The 6,000-nt window shown below is 37.8% G+C and overlaps 1 protein-coding gene across 6 annotated transcripts in view; it reads left to right on the forward strand.

The window, feature by feature from the left end:
- Positions 1–6,000, forward strand: part of Elf1 (E74 like ETS transcription factor 1) — a 101,671-nt gene that overhangs the window by 69,919 nt on the left and 25,752 nt on the right. The gene's annotated exons all lie outside the window — the stretch shown is intronic.

Consider the following 6,000-nt stretch of genomic DNA (forward strand, 5'->3'; position numbering starts at 1 on the left):
CTGGTCTCCATAGTGAAGAGTGAATCTAGGCCAGCTATGGCTACAGAGAAATCCTGTCTCAAAAAGACCAAAAAAAAAAAAAAAAAAAAAATTTCAAAAGAAAAAAGAATTCTACTTATTTGGATAATTAAACTTTCTAACAGCCAAAATTAGAATTTAGTGAAGTTTTCTTATTCAAATAAAATGCAGAACTGGGATGTGCCTCCGTGTTAGTATGAGTGATGCCCTGAGTTTGATCCTCAGATGATCAGGGGTGGAAGTGGGTTTTACAAAGGTAGGAAAGATGCTTAATCTAATTATTTAAATGAGGAAAGCTTTTCAGCGTGTTTGGAGAGTCTTTTTGAATTTTTAAAGTTTTGTGTTTTAGAAAAAGGGTAACATGTAGCATAGGCTAGCTTCAAACTTGTCATATAACCAAGGATGTCCTTGATTTTAAAAAGTAGTCAGATAAATGGAATTTAATATTTTTGTTAAGGTGTAATAGAAAACTATGTTCACCTTTGTTTCTTTAAGGGAATAGCAGGACTGGGGGATATACCTCAGGCAGAACGCTTGTCTAACATGCTCAATCTGGGTTTCATCCCAACACTATAACAAATAATAATAGTAAAGGTAGAAAATTTCCAGGCATGGATGGTGGCACACACCTTTAATTCCAGCAGTGTGGAGGTAGAGGTAGGTAGATCTCTATGAGTTCAAGGTCAGCATGGTCTGTGTAGTGAGTTCCAGGCCAACCATGGCTATATGATGAAATCCTAGCTCAAAAAAAGGGTAGAAATTTTACCAAAGAAGCAGCAGATTTTCTTTACCTATTAGTAGTATCATTTTATGAATAAGTCCAATTTTTAATTCATTTTTTGAGTTGATATTGCATAACCTGGCTTCAGAATCCTGAAACCAAGTGATCCCCTATCTTAGTTAACTTTCTGGTGTCTGGGACCATAGGGACATGCTGCTGTACCCAGTGCTCTGACCTTTTGTTTAGCTTTGTGTTTTGTTGAGGCAGGGTCTCCCTGTAGCCCCAGCTGGCCTAGAACTTGCTGTGTAAACTGTGCTGGCCTGTATCTCATAGATGTGGATGTCTCTACCTCTGCCTAGACACTGCTGAGATTAAGGGTGTGTGCAACCATGCCCAGATTGCTCTGACATTTGAAGCTCTTTTTAAAAATAAATCTTGGAGAGGAGTTAAATGATGCAGAAAAAACAAAAACCAGAAGTTGATAAGATTGAAGGTCTTTAGGAAAGAAATCTGAGGAATAATGTCTACTCTTAATTTAAAAACAGTAGTTAAGATTATGTATATCTTTATCTTCATAAGCTTTAGGTATTAGGATAGAGTGAACCAGTGGTCAAATAGTAGACTAAAAGCTAAATTAAATTGAGTCCCAAGTGTGAGATTCTGTTTTGTTTTTTGCCTTTTGTTTTCAGAACCCCCCAAACAGATACACTGAGTCCTTTTAGGGGTTGAGTTGTATAACTCAGCCCCTCTTCAGATATTAAAGTCCTAAACCATGTTACCTCAGAATGTGGCCTTATTTGAATTTAGAATCATTGTATACATGATTAGTTAGGATGAATAGGTAAGTCCCTACTATAGTATGCCTCCTTATAGAAAGAGGACGTTCAGAGATAGGGAAGACCATATCAGCACAAGCCATCACAAGTCAAGGAGAGAAGGAAGAGTAGATCTGCATAAGGACCAACAATAGCAACACCTCGATTTCAGACTCTTAAGAACTCTAGAACTCTAAGAATACATTTCTGTTGCCAAAGGCACCTAGTTTATGGCACTTTATTATGGCAGCCCAAGCAGACTCCTACAAGTCCTGATTTTTTTACTTATTGTAAAAATCTAAATCTTAGGAAAATCAACTTGTGAAACTTTATGCTGAGAACTAGTTTGTGCCATATGCGGTTCTGGCTAGCCTGGAACTTGGACCCTGGCCTTGAATTCATGACAGTCTTTCCTGCCTCCACATCTAGCGTTATAGAGATTACAGTTCTGTGAGGAATTTTACAGTGTATGGTTATGAAGGTTTGGATTCTTGATGAGTCGTGTTTTAGTCAGTTGCTAGTCAATCCATTTTAGAAAGGCAGTTTATCTTGAGCCCAGATCAACAACTGGAGTTAGTGGAGTCATTTCCTTTCCATTTATGGTAATAAAGGCCAAGAGTCTTTCTAATCACCTGAAATGCATTCTCTAGATGTATTTTATCTATATAGCTTCAGGCTAAAAGTTTGGTAAAAACCTAACTATCTGTATTCCTATGAACACACCAGTTTATTATATATAAGTTAATAGTACCCTGAAGAAGTAAGAGGCAAACAGCTTTGACTATGCATCCCCATTTCACTGGACTAGAGATAAAACACTGCCATTCATCTATTGTGTATCTAAACAGAGCCAAGTGGATACATAAGCCAACTAAATAAAGCCAACAAGTTGAAGGCTGACTATATAGTATACGTACAGAGAACATGGACTTGGGAATCAGGTCCAGTTAGGGTTCTGTTACTTGTCTGTATGACGTGGTAAAGTATAGTTGTTCCTCATCTCTGAGGGGAATTGGTTCCAGGACTTCTGTGGATACCAAAATCTGCATATGTTCAAGAACCTTATATGATACAGCATGATAATTTGCTTATGTACACCCTTCCATATACTTAAAATTATTTCTAGATTAATCATACCTAATGGACTATAAATGCTATGTAAACAGTTATACCATTTAGGGAGTAATGACCAAAAAAAGTCTATATATGTTCATTACAGGCACAAATTTTTTCCATGTGTATGTGTGTAGGTTACATGCATGTGTGTGTGTATGTGTTCATATGTATGTTCATGTTTGTATGTGTGTGGGTTTATGTGTGTTTATGTACATGGGGAGGCCAAAGGTTGACATGGAATATCTTTCTTAATTGCTCTCTATTTTACTGAGGTAGGGCCTTACACTTGAGCCCAGAGCTTGCTGATTTTGCTAGGTCAGCTAGCTAGCTCTGGGGATCTGTTTTTACCTTCTAAGTCTTGGGATTAGAGGTGGCCCCTCATGCCCACATGGCATTTACATGGATACTCACAAGAAAAGGAAAGAGAGGGCCCAAGAACTAGTTCATTGGTTAAGGCACTTGCTGCCATGCCTGACAACCTGAGTTCCAACCCCAGGACCCACATGGTGGAAGGAGAGAACCAATTCCTGCACCTGACTCCCCCCACCCCAATGTAATTTTTTTTTTAAAGGGATGGGAAATTCAAATGCTTATACTTTGCTTTGGAAATTTTAATGTTTTCATTACTGCCTATGTGTATGTGTTTCTGTGTTTGACAATATAAATTTTGAGCCCTAATTTCAGTTTCAAGACTAATTTTACCACTTGAAAGTCCAGTTACTTCTGGCTAACTTCTGAAACAGGATGAAACATTTGGAAGTAGAACAATCTAAATGTGCTTTAAGGTTATTCCTTATAAATTTCAAAGCCTCGCTTTCTTGAAGGCAAGAATACTATCTGTTTAACACCCACGCTGTGTATTAAATTTCTGTAATTAAATATTATGATAGAAATGCAATTCTGTAAACATACTTCCTTAAAAGATTGGCACTGATTAGTATATAGTGAAACCATAAATAATTCAAATATATCATATTTACTTGGAAAATAGCAAAGTACCTGATGTTATTATCTATATACATGTATATGTGAGGAATCTTTTCTCACATTTAGGAAGATATACTTAATGGGGAAATGTGTAGTTAAACAGAATGTTTAGAGTTTTGAGGCATCTTCACACAAAGTATGTACTAAGTACAGAAGGAAAATGATAACTTTATGGTGGAGAAACTTGATAGACACCACGTTAGCTAAGTGATCAAAGTTAATATGTCCAACTTTGGGACAAATGAGTATGTGGGGGCCCTTAATATGATATATTTTACAGGATACAACATTACTTCTTTGGAATTTTTGTCAAAAATGCAAACTGGCTGGGCGTGGTAGTGTACGCCTTTAATCCCAGCACTCCAGGAGGCAGAAGCAGGTGGATCTCTGTGAGTTCAAGGCCAGCCTGGTCTACATAGTGAGTTCCAGGACAGCTGGGGCTACTGGGAGACCCTGTCTCAAAAAGACCAAACAAAAAATGCAAACTGATTCTAATCATGAGGAAATATTCAAATGCAAATTTGGGGATAGTTTATAAAACATTGACCTGTACATTTTCAAAAATGTTTAGATTACTAGGTGTGGTGATACAGGCCAGGCACTCAGGAAGCTAAGGCAAAAGGATTGCTTTGGGTTTGAGCCCTCCTGGGCTACATAGTAAGATTCTGTCTCAAACAACAAAATAAATAGGGCATTACTAAATGAAGCTTATGATCCTACAGTGGATCCTGAACCAACTTCTCCCCTGATTTTATTTTTCATTTGTGAAGAATCTTAGTGAGACAATTAGGGAAATGCGGATAAAGTCTATAGCTTAGTTAATAGTGTAGTATTAGTGTTGCTTTTCTGCTGGTGGCAATTGTATCTTTATAGAAGAAAATGTGTTTAGAAAATAAGAAAAAAATCTTTTGGGTTAAAGAGGCAGTACGTCTACCACTTTCAACAAACCAGTAAAAATTTCAAAAGACAACAGAAGTGGATCTGGTTAAATGTTAGAATTGAGGGATGTGAAATAAGATTGTATGAAAATCTTTTGGCATATTTTTGCACTTTTTCTAAATTTGAAATCATTTCAAATAACAAGTTTAGCGAAGTCAGGCATGGTGTCTTATACCTATCATCCCTATACCTGGGAACTTGAGGCGGGAGGATTGCCATGAGTTTAAGGCTACTGTGGGCTACATAGTGGGTTCAAGGCTAGCCTGGGTTATACATTGAGACCCAGTCTCAATACTTCCCCCCTTCAACATAACAAAAAAAGGAGAGTGTAGCTTAATTTTTTTTAAGTAAGTCACACTGGGTAGCCCTGGCTGGCTTTGTCTCAAAAAAAAAAAATGAACTGAAGAGATGGCTCAGCAGTTAAGAACACTGGCTGTTCTTGTGGAAGACCTGGGTTTGAATCCTAGTACCCACGTGGTAGCTAACAGGTGTCCATAACTCCAGTTCCAAGTGATTCAACAACCTCTTCTGTCCTCCACAGGCACTGCACTACACGGGTACGCTTACCTACATGCAGGCAATATATGCACACACATAAAAAATAAAAAAAATATGCACACACATAAAAAATAAAAAATAAGCCGGGCACATGCTTTTAATCCCAGCACTCGGTAGGCAGAGGCAGGCGGATCTCTGTGAGTTTCAGGCCAGCCTGGTCTACATAGTGAGTTCCAGGACAGCTGGGGCTACAGGGAGACCCTGTCTCAAAAAGACCAAAAAAATAAAAATAAAAAAATAAGCCGGGCGTGGTGGTGTGCCTTTGATCCCAGCACTCAGGAGGCAGAAGCAGGCAGATCTCTCTGAGTTCAAAGCCAGCCTGGTTTACTTAGTGAGTTCCAGGTCAGCTGGGGCTACAGGGAGACCCTGTCTCAAAAAGACCAAAAGAAAAATAAAATAAATTAAAAAAGAAAAAGAAAAAGGACAAGATTAATTATTAAAGTTTATATGTTAAAGATTTATAGTCCTTATAGCCTAAAAAGATTGTCAAAATGCAAGTAGTGGAGCCAGGTATGGTGATGTACACTTGTAATTCCAGAATTTCAGAGACTGAGTTCAAGGTCAACCTGGGCTACATAGTGAGATCCTATTTCAAAAAGCTAACACAAACACATACCAACTCCACCCCTCTCCACAAAATAAACAGAACAAGTAGCTGATGATGTAGAAACTAAGTTGCGTTAAACTGTAAAATAGGATTGGGTATAGGTCAGTTGTAGAGCTTTGGCCTAGCATGCAGTAGGCCCAGGGTATAATCTCCAGCACTAAACTTAAAGACGAGTAAATAAAAATGAAGTATCAAATGTTTTTCTTTTCTTTTCTTTCGTTTTTTTTTTTTTTTTTTTG

Source organism: Nannospalax galili, unplaced genomic scaffold (assembly GCF_000622305.1).
Source record: "Nannospalax galili isolate Female #2095 unplaced genomic scaffold, S.galili_v1.0 scaffold386, whole genome shotgun sequence".
Taxonomy (NCBI): Eukaryota; Metazoa; Chordata; class Mammalia; order Rodentia; family Spalacidae; genus Nannospalax; species Nannospalax galili.